The 18,449-nt window shown below is 39.3% G+C and overlaps 1 protein-coding gene across 1 annotated transcript in view; it reads left to right on the top strand.

Moving 5' to 3' along the window:
* Window positions 1-12,627: 12,627 nt before the first annotated feature.
* fbxo41 (F-box protein 41) overlaps window positions 12,628-18,449 on the top strand; it is a 78,576-nt gene continuing 72,754 nt past the window's right edge. The window contains exons 1-2 of the mRNA XM_028455991.1: window positions 12,628-12,648; window positions 12,954-13,004. The gene's annotated coding sequence lies outside the window, so the exon portion shown is untranslated. The remainder of the gene's footprint in view (window positions 12,649-12,953; window positions 13,005-18,449) is intronic.

Below are 18,449 nucleotides of genomic sequence, written 5' to 3' on the forward strand. Positions count from 1 at the left end.
AACAGTAAGTCAGCCATCTTGGGTCAAAGGTCAAAGTGGCGTTTCGCCCTGGAAACGCATTTGCGCAAATTAGTTATTGTTATTATTATTATTATTAGGGCCCGAACACAACGGTGTGTAGGACCCTGTTGTGATGCACCTCATTTTTATTATTATTTTCTAACAAAAAAGTGATTGCATTTTTGAAGGCCTAAACACGTTAAAAAACTCATGAAAATTTGTACGCATATTAGGACTGGCAAAAAAATTGATATTTTGGGGGAAATGCACATGTGAATGGCAAAATGACTCTAATAGTGATGAGTGATGATGCCATAATCACTGTGGAGATACAACTGATGACATCATCACATCATCATCATATACTCTTCGCTTGCATGGCCGAGACCATATCGACAACAGATTGGACAAGAACTGCCATAGATATTGTGACTTTCATCCTAATAAAATTCTGCCCGACTGCACGTTCCCAGAGAGCTTCTATGCAGCAGCAGACTTATTTTTAGGGCACAGATACTACACTTAGAGAAAGAACTGCAAACAACAAAAGAACAATTACTTCAGTACACTGAGGATTTCCCTGAGCTGGGTAAGTACTGCAGTTTCTTTCTACCACACTACCACAATCACACATTCCCAAAGATTACACAATGTAACCTTATTGTCTCATGAATTACTTCTGTTTTATACCCACAGAAACAAGTCAAGCACCTCCAACACCACAAGAAGACCCGGGAACAGACCCCATCAGCAAGCCAGATGACTAAAACTGATTAATTTCTACACTTGCATCCAACACTGCACTGTTAGAGTACTTCACACATACATCGTTATTTGGTTGTGTTATAAAACAATCTTGACAATGAAGTTGAATCTTTATAGATTGAAATATTGCCCTTAACAGCCTGTTCACTTGGATGATGTGCTACGCTTATGGAAGTTATCAAGAGGTTGTAGAGCTAAGTAGATGCTAATTAATTATAGCACCTTTCATTTGTATGCCAAAAAATGAGTTATGGTTTAATCATTCATAGTCATAGCGCCACCTATTGGTAAAAGGAAATCATAGGCATTATATTTGCACAGAACATTGCAGGAAAGTTTGTGATATAATCCTTGAAAATGGTCAGCTACGTCTCAACACTTCTGCCAGACCCCAACTTGTAAAACACCTCAACGTGCGCCACGTCCCGACATGCATGTGGTTGCGAGGGCCCACTTAATGCTGCTTGCAGCTTTAATTAATATTCTATTTTATTATTATAATGATTTCCTTTGTCGCAGATTTCAGCATGTTTCACTTTCTTCAGCGTTTGACTAATTTTGAGCATTAAGATCTCAAAAGGTGTCTAGAAATCACCGCAGGGGTGCTTGTTTCAATATTGTTATCATTATTATTATTCCTACTACTACAGGAAAGTATTTAGTAATACATATTCTACAAAAGATGTTATTAACCAAAGAGTAATTGATGCAATGGCCTTCGAATGTATAGATGATATTTGGAGTTAAAGAAGAATAAATTGCGACGTCATAAATTGTATTCCAGCTTTCCCATACCAATAGCATTCGGACAGTGGATCAGCTGAACCTCCCTGACATAATATCTGTCCAGATGTACAGTAAGACAGAGTTAAAAACTTGCCACAAATTAGTTTAAAAACCATCCAAATAAAATAGACTGCCCGGCACAAATACTTGGTAGGAGGTAGGAGGAACTACAGTATATGGAGAAATATCAACTCAAGGTGCACATATAACTATGCTGAAAGTACTGAAAGCTTCCTGGATTGACAGTAATAACTCTGAAGGAAGTTTGTCTTACTCTGCTATTACCTGTTGCAAACAGATAGAAATCTGCTGTCACATTAGCATGCCGCAAACAGGAAAACTATTTCAAACAGTGAAAAACACGTACATTGTTAAATGTTCTTATCCTATAACATTAGCCCCAAGCACACACAGCTGTTAACCTCTTTTACCATAAAATAAATTACTCTATGAGTGAGTGTCCAGCGGAGCTGGGAATGATTACTTTAGTGCTTTGACATTTGCAGCAGCAGTAATGAGGCATGTCTCTGACAGCCATGTCACAAGCTGCAGCAGATGCCTCAGCTGTTCAGTTCAACGCTGGGAAGAAGGCATACTGTGGCCAAACACGGTACTCTTTCTAGCTAATGATGGCTCGCCGGAGGAGAAGCCTGGAGAATGTGTTGAAGTCTGGGGAGAGAAGACTGTGTGTGCGCATGTGTGTTCCACCAAGACTAAGGAGTGTGTGTGTGTGTGTGTGTGTGTGTGTGTGTGTGTGTGTGTGTGTGTGTGTGTGTGTGTGTGTGCGTGTGTGTGCGTGTGCGTGTGTGTGTGTGTGTGTTGCTTTGTTTGTGTATGTGTGTATGCATGTCTGTCATTGCCAAGATGGAATCAGAGACTAAGGAGAGGAGGCTGTGCTGGGACATAAAGACTAGTACTATAAAAATGAGTGGGCTGAACACGCTCATACAGTGCACCCTTGCGTCAAGCAGGGTGACAATTTGCATGTGCACACCAATATACGGTATGTATTCTGCATCCAAATTAACCACCAAAAAAATCAAGGGTGCCTCTTTGGAGATCCATGAAATGTATGCAAAACGTAGCTACTTCAGCAGCCGCCGCCGCCACTGCTGCTGCTTGTCTCTGCCACAGCCGCAGTTTTAATACCCTCTGAATTCTGACAGTTGTGGATTGAAGCCATTAGCGAAGAAAAACTGGGAACAGAGCAGCTTATCAGTTGCTGTACAGACTCATGAGCAGCCTAAATCACACCGATGGAGTCACGCAGAGGTTTTGTTCTGGGAATTTTTATTGAATTATTTCACTCAACGCTGTGTTTTTTCATGTAATATATATATATATATATACATATACACACAATCACTAAAAAGCAACCTGTTACTAACCTGTCCATGCAATGTAGGTGAGTGTATTGGACAGTGAACGCACCACAGCCGCTGCTTGTCCACATCACAGCAATGAAAAATGCCTCATGAATATCCCAATGTGAAGTTATGTTTGCATTAAGTTGGAGGTCAACAAAAGTTATAGAAAGCCTGTAATCGTCCTGCCCTGCGTTGGTGTCTCACTGCAGTCTGACTTTGGCAACTCAAAATATAGCTATAGACTTTGTAGCTTCAGACATTATGTTGTTCCAGTACAAATTGATACACATTTCCAGCAGTACAACATTCAGTGATCCACCGGCTGAAGATAAAAGAGATGATCAGTATGACAAATAAAAAGTATTCCAGCAGCCCAAACCAATGACAGCGAAAGAAGAAAGTGAAGATTTAGTGTCAAATCTAGTCTGACCTCTTACAGCCAAAACCTCTAAACCAGTGGTTCCCAAACTTTTCACAGTCCTGTACCCCTTCAGACATTTAACCTGAAGCCAATAAATCTACCAAATATTTATCGATTGAACATATTCCAGTAATGCAACACATCGAAACTGTGAAAACAACTTTATGAAAAGGGTGAGGTTAAGAAGATGAACATCGCTCTGTAAAGTTTGGCTAAATTTTAAAGAATCTTTCATCTTTCTCTACACAAAGTCTTGTTCTGCATTTACACTGAAAAAAAAATATAAAAACAACACTTTTGTTTTTGCTCCCATTTTTCATGAGCTGAACTCAAAAACTATTTCTAAATACACAAAACACCTATTACTCACAAATATTGTTTAGAAATCTGTCTAGATCTGTGTTAGTAACACACGGGTGTGGCATATCAAGACGCTGATTAGACAGCATGATTATACAACAGGTGTGCCTCAGGGTGGCCACAATAAAAGGCCACTCTAAAAAATCTTCAGTTTAATCACAAAGCACAATGTTTTGAGGGAGCGTTGAATTGACATGCTGACTGCAGGAATGTCCACCAGAGCTGTTGCCCGTGAATTGAATGTTCATTTCTCTACCATAAGCCATCTCCAAAGGCATTTCAGAGAATTTGGCAGTACATCCAACAGGCCTCACAACTGCAGACCATGTGTAATCACACCAGCCCAGAACCTCCACATCCAGCATGTTCACCTCCATGATCGTCTGAGACCAGCCACCCAGACAGCTGCTGCAACAATTGGTTTAAAAACCAAAGAATTTCTGCACAAACTGTCAGAAACCATCTCAGAGAAGTTCATCTGCATGCTCGTCGTCCACATCAGGGTCTCGACCTGACTGCAGTTTGTCATCGTAACCGACATGAGTGGGCAAATGCTCACATTTGATGGAGTCTGGCACGTTGGAGAGGTGTTCTCTTCATGGAGGAATCCCAGTTTTCACTGTTCAGGGGAGATGGCAGACAGTATGTGTGGGGTCGTGTGGGTGAGCGGTTTGCTGATGTCAACGTTGTGGATGGAGTGATCCATGGTGGTGGGGTTATGGTATGGGCAGGCGTATGTTATGGACAACGAACACAGGTGCATTTTACTGATGACATTTTGAATGCACAGAGATTCGTTGAAGAGATCCTGAGGCCATTGCTGTGCCATTCATCCTCGACCATCACCTCATGTTGCAGCATGATAATGCACGGTCCCATGTTGCAAGGATATGTACACGATTCCTGGAAGCTGAAAACATCCCAGTTCTTGAATGGCCAACATACCCACCGGACATGTCACCCATTGAGTATGTTTGAGATGCTGTGGATACGACAGCGTGTTCCAGTTCCTGCCAATATCCAGCAACTTTATACAGCCATTGAAGAGGAGTGGACCAACATTCCACAGGCCACAATCAGCAACCTAGTCAACTCTATGTGAAGGAGATGTGTTGCACTGTGTGAGGCAAATGGTGGTCACACCAGATACTGACAGGATTTCAGAATTTGAGAGAAATAGGTATTTTGTGTGTACAGAAAATGTTTTAGATTTTTGAGTTCAGTTCATGAAAAATGGGAAATATTTTTGTTTGTCAAAGCTGAAAATCCACTTTCACACAAGCACGTGGTTGCAAAAAGCATCATAGTCTTGACAGCACATTTGGTTATAGCGCAAAGCTTGTCATATTTGCACTTTTTTTGTTTCTCTGTCACCACTAGAGGGTAGTCTTACCGAGGCCAATATGTAATTTGTGGCAATGCATGGAGGCTCCTGACTGCTGGTTGATTTATATTCTAGTTTGTAACAATGTTGTCACGTTGTTTTTCATTTTTATTCACGTTCCCCGATGACAATTTGGTAACCCCTAAACGAGGATCCCTAACTTGTCAAGAAAGCTCTTAATTTGAAGCTAACAATTCCCATACGTGTAAATAAAAAAAGACTTTCACAATAAAACATAATGTATCGAATTACTTCCAAAGTAAAACTCACTTTACATGAAAAGTCCTGCAGCATTAACAATAGTATTTGAGCATTGTGCAATTCCATCGTGGACGTTTTGATATTGTGATGCACTTTAGCACTTGTAGCATTTTATCTTGCACAACCTGTTTATATTTGGTGGGTTATAAGGGTCTTTATCAAGGTGTGTAAAAACAGGGGACTAAAGATGGAAATTAATTAAGGTCAGACGATATATCTTGCGACAACGTGTCATGAGATTAAGACGTCACAAGATGTACCGTATTATTTTCTTTTAGAATCCACATAAACAACTGCACCAGATTGTTATTATATATTGTATTGGCCTTTTTGCGAAAAGAATAATCTGAAAATCCTTTCTATGAGAAATAGCTGTCAAATGTGGAAGTATTTCCTTCCCAGTTTGCTCCCCTCATACCTGCTCACACACACAACACAGTTAGCAGCATGATACAGCTTCTCCGCCCATCAGCTCCATGATTCCTCACTGCTTTTCACCTCAACTGAGCATAATGGCTACCTCGACCCTCCCCACCTACGGCCCCTTTCACGCCCCCAGTGGCTTTTAGCCGGTGACTGACTGTCACTTACATGAAGGGGGGCAAACCTACAGAGTGACGCCCCTCCCCGTCTGAGAGTATAGGAGCCGTGCTGGGGTCACAGAGAGGCGTATATACAATGCGGTTGGTTCTTCAAGTCTAAAAGAGCAGGTTATATATCAAACAGAAGCTGTCTCTGAACTCAAACCTGGAGAGAGAGCTGGAAAACCTGAAGAGACATGTTTTCTTCCTCTGCTGCCATTCTTGATGCTTTAAATGAGTGCTTTCATATGTATGAGTCAGATCAGCAGTACGCATTTAAAAATCAAAACACCTCTCTCTGCGGGTCCTAAATTCCCTTGTCCTCAGCTGTAATGTGCACCATACGGATTACCATGTTATTAAGGAGGTCCTTTTTTTTCCCTCAATTTGGTAGAAAGTGATGAGATGAAACTGGAGATTAATTTATTCAAGGGGATTAAAAGGTCCGAACCACAGAATAATCTTAATTTTGGTACAATCCTCAGAGAGAACAAGCTCATTGTCGTGCATAATGTATGTGTTTCCTTTATAGCAATGCATCCAAGCAACAAAATCAGTTACAGCCTTAATCATGAGGACAATAATGGTAATTTATGCTTTAAGGAATCAGCAGATTCAGATGCCTGGTAGGGAAACAGAGGAGTGATAAAAGAGCAAGTGCTGTTGTTGTTAGTCATCTGTGATCCTGTCACTCAATGCTGTTGCGACATAGGGTCTGCTTCCTGTTAACAAGATATGTTTACAGCATCAGCATTGGGCTCCCACCGTCTGTGAAACTGTGCATTTACACTCCATGTCACTCCTCAAGATTGATGCACGCACATGTCTATTAACCATTAACTCAGCAGCAATGACATCTTTGGGGGGACAGAGACAGCGGACAGGGCCCCGGTCCCCCTGAGCACTCTGATACTGAGGCAGGCCTTCCTTTGTTGGAGGGTGACACCATCTTTTGTCCTGTGGGGGACTTTTTTCTCCTAACCACAGAGGAGACAAGTCCAAAGGATCCTCCAAAACTCAAGCTGGAGAAATATTAACTGGATCCCAGCTGGGGATCTTCCTCTATCACCCTGCAGATAAATGAAGAGATGCTGATCCTTCCATCACCATCAGCTTCTCCTTCCTCCCACTCATCCACTTACTGTGTTTGTGTCTCTGCTGGCACGACCGACAGTGGCAACTTGTAAAGGAGGAAGAGATTGATAAGATAAGAGGGAGATGTGCTCCTTCCTGCCGCCGGATGAAAGGATAATTTATGGACTCATCACTTTGCAGGTCATGAAAATTGTCTTTTTTAAAACAAAGAGTAACCCTTGAAGAAATGATTATTACGAATGACGACAGGAGTATGATTGAAGTTGAACAATCACTTAACAAGTCCCAGAGCTGCTACAATCAAGGACTTTAATTTGAATTGCTCAGGTTTTCTCACTGAGACCATTTTCCTCTTAATGTGGATAATACATCCACATGTTATGGTTCTCCCTTTGTCTCCCACACATTTATATTTCCTGTCGTTCAGCAGATGTTAAAAGGACACCTGATTTTGCCGTCGCTTGATCCTCGGGTCTCATTCTTTACTATAAAATTCTCAAACTACCATGGTGTCCAGGTAATAGCTGCTCATGTTCCAAACGTTTGAAGAGATTTGATCTGTCCTGAACAATATTCTCCTCTCATTACAGCGCATACAGGTCTCACATCAAACAGCCTCATTACTCTCAATGAGCGAGGCTGTGAAAGCGTGTGACTGGTTGAAGCTGCAAAGTGACTTCCAAGTTCAAATAAAATGTGCACTTTGTGCCGGGAAATCGTGTCCGGGGTAAGAGAGCTGTGCGTCTGCACGCTGAGCAAATCCAACCTTAAGTCACCAATTTCACTCTTATTGACTGAGCTTCAAATTAAAAAGGAAAAAAAATCAGCACTTTTCATTGTTTTAACAAGACAATTTAACACCTCAAGGAACAAAGCTGCAGAAATGTGCCAGCACACATGCTGAGCCATTAAAGCATTACATTCAAATTATAGTGCGATTATGTTGGATAATACCAATATTCAGCCTGGGCACCTGTGAATATGCTATCATCAAAGGCTATTCACAATGTGATCATTGTAGTGCTGTGAAACATGTTTTAATATCACTGTGACCATCACATCAGCTCCAGGCTGGTTTCGTCTATTTATAGTTTGAAAGCATTTTTCGCACCGTTGACGTTAAAAGCCCCTTTTACCAGCCTAATTTAATATTAGCCGACAACAATTTGATGAAATAGGATCAAAGGTTAAGCTATCTCACAATGGTGGTTAGCTCCATTAACATGGGAATGAATGCAAAAAACTCAACAGCCTGTTGTCATACCTACAGTGAACAGCCTAAATAAGTTGCAGTGAAAAATCACAAGGGCTGTACTTGATAAGACATACTCGTGTTACTATGGCAACACTATGGCTCAGGCTAAGAATGCAGAGATCTGGGTAATTGTTGTCATTGTGATACATGGGTTTGTTCGCTGTAAGACCTGCGTATGATTACACATCGTGTTTGGGGTCCTAAGGATTAGTTTCCTGTAATAATATACATCGTTTTGACAATGGCTACAAGTGTGTGTATACGTATGCTGCCTGTTGCACAAAAGCCTCGACCCATCCCTGCAAGATTTCAACATTTCATCTCATGTATGTGAGCATTCTATCTGTGCTGTCAATATCTTTTCACTTTTTAACTTAAAAAGCTTATGTAGCCTATACTGTTTGGGTTGTTTATTTACCCTTGGTTGAGATATTTTAAATCAGAACATAAATCCACCTTTGCTGACCCGTGAAGTTACCAATTGCAAATCAAATATTTCATATAAGAGAAAAACAGCAGTGCTTTTTACCAAGTCTAAAATAATCAATGGATTTCTCAATGCATGCTTTGTATTGACTTTTTAATTAAGCTTCTCGGGCACTTGGCTTCCTTAATGACAAAAGACACACTTAATAATGAAGTTCAATTGTTTTATAGTGAACACGATGAAGGGTGTTAAGCTGTTAACCCAGAGTTTTACCATATTCCCTTTTTTATAATCAACATAATTGGCACTTGATGAGATTTATTGCTATTCCCTCAGCTCCACAATGTGATTTAAAAGTGTCAACTTACGTGGAAATGGACAGGGAGATCTAGGCTTTATCAGCCAGGCTGTCGACTCGCAGTGCATGTTGTAGTGTGTAGATGTAGATGTAGACTCGGTCTTTAAAGCACAGTCTGTCAGGTCCAAATATGTCCTCTAAGTTTATTCATTGATATTGTAATTAAAGCATAATTATGCAGCTGCTTGAATGTAGACAGAATAAAAACAACAAATAACCCTCACTCAGAGCCTGCATTGCATTATTTCACACTGATCCTCACATACAGTGTTAATTATTGCATATTACTAGTGCCCCCTGCTGTTCAATTATATAACTGACTGGTATTACTGTAAAGCAGCGTTTGGGTTAGGGTTACCCCAACCAAGAACCATTATGAAGTTATTCCCCGCCAAAAAATAAATAAATCTAATTTATTTTGCATCATCTTACAATTAATGACTACTGTTTAAATAAGACATATAAAAGTAATAACGCACGATAATTATCATTAATTAAATTTATAAAATGTAAAAATGTACTTAATTTAAATGCGCCTAACCTTCAGCCTTGTGTAGTACACAATAATAATAATAATAATAATTATTATTATTATTATTATTATTATTAATAATTATTATTAATGATGATGATGATGATTTTATAATAGAATAAAATAGAATGTTTTTTATTGACATTATACACACGCAATGTACAAGGAGATGAAAAGACAATTCTCATGGTGCAGGATACAAATAAAAAATATACAAAGGGAGCCACAGTAATAATAATAATAATAATAATAATAATAATAATAATAATAAATAATAATAACAACAATAATAATAATAATAATAATAATAATAATAATATTAATAATAATAATAATAATAATAATAATTGATATTATTATAGCATTATTCTCAATGGTGTAATGATAATAATAGTGCTAGCTTTGAGCTTGCTCTCACCCTTTCCCTTTTTTTTTTCCATTCTCACAGCCAAAATAAATGAAATCCCAGGCAAAACGTTTTCATTGTACAAAAATGTCAGACATGTGTTGTGGTTGCTAAGCAAACAGTGACTAATAATATCTACATGGAAGAGGTTTGCATTAGTGCAGCAAGCCAAAGCACAGCATGTCTCAGTCTCCACCAATCTACAGACAATGAAGGTTCACCACACTGTAATTACCCAACAATGAGTTTGTCACTCACTTCTCATAAATATGAATAAGAAGGGATGGCTAAAGGTGTTCAGGCTAAATTTGCCGTGCTTCTTGACGTGAGAAGGGGAAAGCGGCCCTGCATCATATTCATCCTATCAAAGTCGCCCGAGGGAGAGAGTTTTAAAGCCTTTGTGTGTCACTCTTTTCCTGTCACGACTGGACGAGTGCGGCATGTGGAGGGCGTAGAGCGTTTGGAGATTGATGTAACAGGTTTGGGGTTTTTACTCTTTTTTTTGTGTGTGTGTGTTAGCAGAGCCAATAATGAAAAGGCTTATATGTTTTAGAAACACTCTGAGGGTGTCAGCTGTTACTGTGAAAAGCAGAGCGGCATGTAGACAGACAATGCAGCCAAAAGAGAATGGGAACTATTGATGGAGTAGCTACATCTAAATCACCAATGGTACTCAGGCTTTTTGTTCCCCTACTGTCCCTAAAAATGGTTTTCTTCTAGTACCATCATCAAAGAAGGCTTGGTCATAACCCTCTCCAAATTACCAACACGATGAAGTATTTTGGCAAAACAGGCCATTATGAATGGATATTGTGTTTTTCTGCCAGGTTGGAAACCGTGCTTACCCTTAGCTCCATCAAGTGAATCTATTGTAACTTAGTATTTGTAGTAGTTACCATGTGAACATGTAAAGTCTTGCTCAAGGCAGGGTGAAAATAGCTGCTACCAAACACAGCATGGTAACAGTGGTATTAGTAATTAGAAATCTCAGGACACACAAGATCATCTTTTGACCCAATTCGAGAAGTCAGGTTTACGTCAAACATGATGGTAGTAAATAAACAGGCGCCATGTTGAACTGGGGGGAAAACACCTCGACCGCCTCCTGTTTGTTTGATGACAAAAACAACTTTATTTTAATACAGGAGTGAATCATATCCCGGTATGGCATACAACTATCAAGAAACAGTACCAGAAGAAGCCAGAGGACGATATCTGTCAGTTACATTAATGTCTTCTATGGAAATTAAAAGTATTTGAAATTGTATTTCCATCAAAATATGCATGCTAACTTTGCCTGATAAAGCACATTTTATGAAATATCACGCGGTTAAACCCTCACACTCCATCAATCACTGTGAACTTTATAGCAGAGCTACAATGGATAGAAATGCAACATATTGTCATCTAGAATAAAAACTAAAGCCACAGAGATGCCCCTAAAATCCTCATTTCAGAACTGTTCACTTACCCATTTTAGACCGTCCTATGAAAAAAATCCAGCTCACGTTTTCTTTGTTTTTTTCTTTTTGGATGATTATAGAAAATTACATCTGTATTATTTTTTACGTTGGAGGAACAGCCAAACGCACAACAGCTTTTAGGCATGGTGAAACCTTTTCTGTTACAACGGGAGTCAATACTTTGTACCCCTAGGGGTACGCGATGGCACTACAGGGGCAGAGAGCAAGAGAGAGAGGAAAATTAACAAATAAAGTGTCAGTTTCGGTCCTACCCCTGGCACAAGGTGACCGGAAATGATAAAAACTATTCAGGAGCCACTAAATCAGTGTTTTTCAACCTTGTGGTCTGGATCCCATGTGTTGGTCACCTAGAGTTTAAATGGGGTCGCATGGAACTTCTGAAAAAATAAAATTGATTATTGAAATGTTTTAATTATTCTTTAAGAGATAAAAATCTAGTTCAACTAAAATGCAGTTGAAAAACAAATTTGAGAAAGAAAATGTCTTTGGGGTCACCAGAATTTCTTGATATGAAATTGGGGTCACAATGCAAAAAAGTTTGGGAACCACCAACGCGCCAAACACTGTTTCTTTCCATTTATTCACAAAATTAGATTCTTTAAAATGTGTGTCATCACTCTGTTAGGAAGTGAGACTGAAGCGGCTAGGAATGTGGTAGGAGGCAGACGACGGAGACTTGAGTGAGGTGTAAAAAAAAGGTGTTTATTTAAAAAAAAAAAAGAGGTGACTCCAAGTCTCCAAAATCTAGCATGTGGACTAGTGTTAACCATTGTTTGCCATCAAGTGTACACAGCTACACTGACGTCCATCCTCCCCAACATCACGGACCCAGTGCTTAAATAGACTCCTATTAGCAAGAGTCAATTAAGGCACCTCCATCAACACAGGGAGTTCCAAGTACTTCCCCCTAAAATCAGGTAAATAACAGTCTTTCCCAACATCCACTTCATACTTAAATGCTGCATGAAGTGTCAAATAATGCTTCTCTATAACCACGCTTACTTAAATAACATTTGTCACTTAATCAAATAAACATCATTTTACCTCCCACCCCTCCTACTTGGTCTCACCCAGTGACATCACAGGAGATGTCATCCAGGGTATAAATGCAGGAAATGATAAGCTCCACCCCCCCCCCCTTGTCCCTGGAACACGTGGTGGGGCAGGTAAGTAACAAAGAACACTCAGCAGTTAAATAGCAATGCTAAACTAGTACACAATATAAAATTGATGGGACAAATGGTGTGTTCTCACCCACTTGTTCATTTCATCAATATGCTCTATAGTTGTTTTTAAGTGTGGAGTAAAAATAGTTGTTTTGTCAATGGACTCTGGTGTGGTGTAAAGCGGGAATTTAGAAGGTTTTCTGACCAAAAGTGCTGTTTGACAGCAAGGTGAAGCAGTGGAAATATTCTTGATATAGGGTACACTTAAAACTAACTTTGATTTTATATGTTTTGTCTCTTTTTAGACCTCCTTTTACAAATTCAGTTCTTCTCAAAGTGTGGTGCGTGTCCCGCTGGTGAGACATGGAGACATGACAGGTGGAACGCTACACACGTTCAATTTAATGCACTTTTCTTTCTTTACAATAAAAATCGTTCACGAAACAGAACCACACACACTACATGTAGCTCAAATTCGACCACTGTATTTTTACATTGGGTTTATGAACGTATTCATTATTAAATAATAACATTAGCTATAAATAAAGCACAAATATACTACCATTATTTGTGATAGTCTGTTAAATTTGATGTGTAATTTCCCAGGATTTACGTTATTAATTGTAAAAAATATAGTCCATACATAATCTCTTGTGTTCTAGTGCAAAATGTTCACTATACTCACAAAATAAGAGACGGGTTAAGCCAGTTCTAGTGCGATATACAGTTGAAATCCCCTTCAGCATTGTTTAAGCAAAGTACATTTGATTTTTTTTTTTTAATGTGAAGAATTTTAACATGTGAAAAGAAAATTGAAAATGATAAATATAGATGACCGGTGTAAATCTCAAACTACTCAAAAAAGTTTGTGTGTGACTAGATGTGGAGTAGATATATGGAATGGTTTAGACAATAATATTAAAGCTTGTAAAAATTTGGTACAGTTAAAAAAACTTTATAAAAATTACTTTCAAAAATTTTCAGAAGAAGAAAGTGGTTAATCACTCATGCAACCTAACCTTACGAGCACAACCCTTAATGACAACATACCTTTTGCCTTTTGGGTTTTTATCTTGGTTTGTACAACCATAAACGCTAATACCTTATACTCTAGTTCTCCTGTTTCCTTTTATATCTTTTATGTTGTGAGACCACAAACGATAATATATTTGTCATGCTTCTAATTTTTTTTGTTTTTTTGTGGATATGAATTGTGTAAAATTCTTATAAGTTCTTTGTATTATTTTCCTTCTGTAATTTTTGTTTTATTGATATGCTTCTCAAATGAATTAAATAAACAAATAAAATAAAATAAATATTAGTTGAAAGGACCCGAAACTCGAATGTTAGGACTTTGGACTTGATTCGGGACTTGAGGGTAAGGAAGAAAAAAATTGTTCCTCCTTTGGCTCCTATAGCTGGTGACAGCGCCTGCACAGTGGATCTCCTATTGCTTTACCGTCTCTGCTTCGTTTAAAGCCAAAATAGTTTAAGTGGGTCTTTTGGATTTTGGTTTTTAGAGCCTAAATAGTGATACCACTGACGACGCCGCCGCCGCAGCAGACTCGCCGCTCGGGCCCCTGGCTTCTGCCATGTGTTGTCTCGTGTTTGTCACCGTAAGCGTCCAGGCGAGACAGAACTTAAGCTTGTTTGTTTTGAAGCGAGTTTCTGTCAAAGTGGAGCTGTCTTCATGGAGTTGATTCTTGCCAGCATAAACACACAAACAGCCAATCAGCTAACAGACGGGCGGACCCAGTGTGCGGAAACAGCCTATCATATCTCCGGACGTCACCAGTAACAGGCAAACAGCCAATCATTCAGCAGCTGTAGAGTTTAGTTGCCATATTGGTTGGTTTTCAAATAAGTAGCGTTCTGTGAGCTTAGACTGTTCAGTGAGAAGCCGGGAGGAAAGTAGAGGCAATCGCTATGTAGCGGAAACTGGTACCGGTAGTTTCGTAATCTACGGTAGTACCGTTGTGTAGAATTTCTAGTATAGTAGGAACCGTTACAATTTGGCACTGATGGGTACCGTGGGTATTGTGCAACTATAACAGTAATGATATTATATTTTGGGATAAAAGAGTAAAGTAACAAACTACACTTAAAATATTGAAAATATCTACTTTACTGTTCTAAAGAAATGGGCGTTACCTGTATTTTCCAGCATATAGTTTGTTCTTACGACAGAGCAGTAATAGCTGACACGGACACACACTCCAGTACAACCCTCATTCCTGGTGGGATGACTAAACTGACAGTCACCGGACGGCAACATGAACGTAACGTTCAAAAACAATCTTCAGGAGTTGTTGTCAGAGTGGAGGAGCTGAGGCTTACACAGCTTTACAAACACAGGATGTAAGATTGCTTCAGGTGTTTGAGCTCATGCACATAACACAGCAGCCTTAGTTGTTCCAGTAACAAATGACCATAAAAAGTTACAGATGGACTGATATGCAGATGTGGAGCAGTGAAGAGGTGAGTCGATGTGTAGATGGAAACTATTCAGTAGAAACTCAGTCAGATTCCAGTGACTTTGCGTTAATCTGAAACCGTATCAACTGTACATCAGACAGAACAAAATGAACAACTTATCACATTATTATTTAGGAATATCTATCTTTTTATTTGTTTGCTGCTGTAAGAACTGCATTTCACCATTGTGGGATTAATAAAGTGCACTGAACAAAAATATAAATATAAATAAACACTTTTTGCTCCCATTTTTCATGAGCTGAATTCAAAGATCTAAAACATTTTCTATATAGAAGAAATACCTATTTCTCTCAAATGTTGTTCATAAATCTGTCTAAGTATGTTAGTGAGCCCTTCACCCACCTCACAGGTGTGGCATATCAAGATGCTGTTACACAGCATGATTATTGCACAGGTGTCTCTCAGGGTGGCCACAATAAAAGGCCACTCTAAAAATGTTCAGTTTAATCACACAACACAATGCCACAGATGTCGTAAGTTCTGAGGGAGCGTGCAATTGACATGCTGACTGCAGGAATGTCCACCAGAGCTGTTGCCCGTGAATTGAGCGGTTTGCTGATGTCAACGTTGTGGATGGAGTGGTCCATGGTGGTGGGGTTATGGTATGGGCAGGCGTATGTTATGGACAACAAACACAGGTGCATTTTATTGATGACATTTTGAATGCACAGAGATACCGTGAAGAGATCCTGAGGCCCATTGTTGTGCCATTCATCCTCGACCATCACCTCATGTTGCAGCATGATGCAAGGATCTGTACACAATTCCTGGAAGTTGAAAACATCCCAGTTCTTAAATGTCCAGCATACCCACCGGACATGTCACCCATTGATCATGTTTGAGATGCTGTGGATCGACGTATACGACAGCGTGTTCCAGTTCCTGCCAATATCCAGCAACTTCATGCAGCCATTGAAGAAGAGTGGACCAACATTCCACAGGCCACAATCAACAACCTGATCAACTCCTTTCAGGGTGGCCTTTTATTGTAGCCACCCACAACAAATGTGTTGCAAAAATCATGCTGTTTAATCAGCATCTTGAGATGCCACACCTGTCAACAATTTTTGAGAGAAATAGGTCTTTTGTGTATATAGAAAATGTTTTAGAACCTTGAGATTCAGCTCATGAAAAATGGGAGCAAAAACTAAAGTGTTGCGTTTATATTTTTGTTCAGAGTAGAAATCAATCATTCAATCAATCCATAAACACTACGCACAGGCTGAGTGATGTTTTTCAAATGCAGTATTAGTACTAGTAAAGCAATCTTGCTACAATTTACGAGTAACTAGTGATGAATTGCTTGCCTTCAGTGCAGTTCTCTCTTTGACCAGGAAGTGGTGCTTAAGCTCTGAAGCTGATGTTTCATCCATCTCTCTCTCTCTCTGAGTCTCACATAGACTCACACTATGAGAATGTGAAGATGAACGACTGGTATGTACTTGCTCTTGTAAGAAAGTTTGAGCTCAAAGAAATATCAGTGATAGAGGATGACTTTTCCTCTCTAGAATAGATATCAACAATAACTGGGATAGTATTAATTTATGTGAAGAAATATTAACTTATCTGCACCCCTAATGACCTCATTTATTGCCAAAACTGAAAGCCCCCATTTTTTCGTGCACCCTTGACAATCATCACAATACACATTTCCTCATAACCAACCTTATCTTTCTGTGCTACATTTCCATTGGTTGTGATTCATGAACTGTGAAGCGGATTTAAGTATTTAAAACACCGTAAGTCAGTATGCCAGGCTTACATTGTACCACTAAGGACTGCCCATATGGCACTGATGCACTCAAACTTTAGAAAATGAATGTACATGCTTGTGATTAAAGTGTTGTGAGACACATGGTCCACAATTTTTAATGGGTACATTACCCACCTGAAAAACATCAAATGGTGGCAAAAAAGTAATGAAATATATGATGGTGTGATGTTAGGAGGCTGAAGACTCAAACATACTCTGGCGGACCCCAGTGCACAACAGACACAGCGCAAGGCAAGGCAAATTTATTTGTATAGCGCATTTCATACTCAAGGCAACTCGATGTGCTTTACATGATAAAACATTCAATTGTTTAAAATCAATAAGAACATTTAAAATCATCAGTAAAATCAATTAAAATCATCAGTAAAATCATCATGACATCAACAACATGACCAAAAATCTCGCTCTCAATCATATGCAGTAGAGAAAAAAGTGCCTTTAACGCAGACTGTGTGCTCTCCTCAGAGCTTACATACTTGGGCGCCCAGCCGCATAGTAGTTTCCATTAAAACCCTACATGTCCCATGATTCTTAGCGACTCTGTAGTCCTTGTACTCCTGGGACGTGGTTTAAAGGTGTCGCTACTGTTGTAGCTGGTCTGCCAGTCTCTCCATTAAGCTCATGTTCATCTCTCCTGCTCTGTTTCACCAGGAGGTGAATAACAGGTTGGCGTTACATTTAATGTGGAACGATACAATACTGAGCAGTGTTTTGTGTGACACCACCTACGAGGAGAAGTCAGCGCAGGAGTAAAAATTAAGTTATGCATTTAACTGGCCTGGCGGACTTCCCGCGACTCTTGAGTATGTTTGAGCCTTGAGAGGATCAGGAGGAGGTGATTCAAGGAAAGACTCTGTGTGAAAGCAGGTGAAATGGAACAGCTACATTTCGGGGTGTAGCACCTCATTTTAGTCCCTCTTATCTCCTTTACTATCCACTGTTCCTTCACCCCCGGAAGTGTTTAAGTGGTGGCCATGTCAAAGAGCGTCTGAGTTCTCTTTAAGCTCAGGAAAAGAGGCCCAATGCTTCCTTTTTTAATCTCCTTTAGCCAAGGAAACACTGATACATTCTTTACCAAAGGAGACAAGATAATACTGACCCACAATTCCTTGCGGTGACAACATTGAAAGGGACACGCACACCTGAGAGCTGACAAGTAACGGAGATTATGTAAGTTACCCATTCAATAATATGCCTTGAACAACTTTAAATAAATAATCTAAAACCCATATCTTATTATATGTAAGACATATTATCAGATTATAACTGACAATACACAAATAAGAAATCAGACATTTTTAGTCACATTATGTTTTATTCAACATGATTCATATTTCTGAGTGGAAGGTGAGTGTGATCAACCATTCTAATTCTTTTAGTTTCACTTTTGTTCCTCATAGCCTCTTTTCCTTTGATTTACAATAAAACCTTGTGAGTTTTGAGATTATATCAGCGGAAAGTGTTATAAATGTGCTTTTCGTCCATTTTCAAAAATTTGTAGTTTTTTCACCACGGCAGACATCACAAACCT

Source organism: Gouania willdenowi, chromosome 1, assembly GCF_900634775.1.
Source record: "Gouania willdenowi chromosome 1, fGouWil2.1, whole genome shotgun sequence".
In the NCBI taxonomy this organism is placed as follows: Eukaryota; Metazoa; Chordata; class Actinopteri; order Blenniiformes; family Gobiesocidae; genus Gouania; species Gouania willdenowi.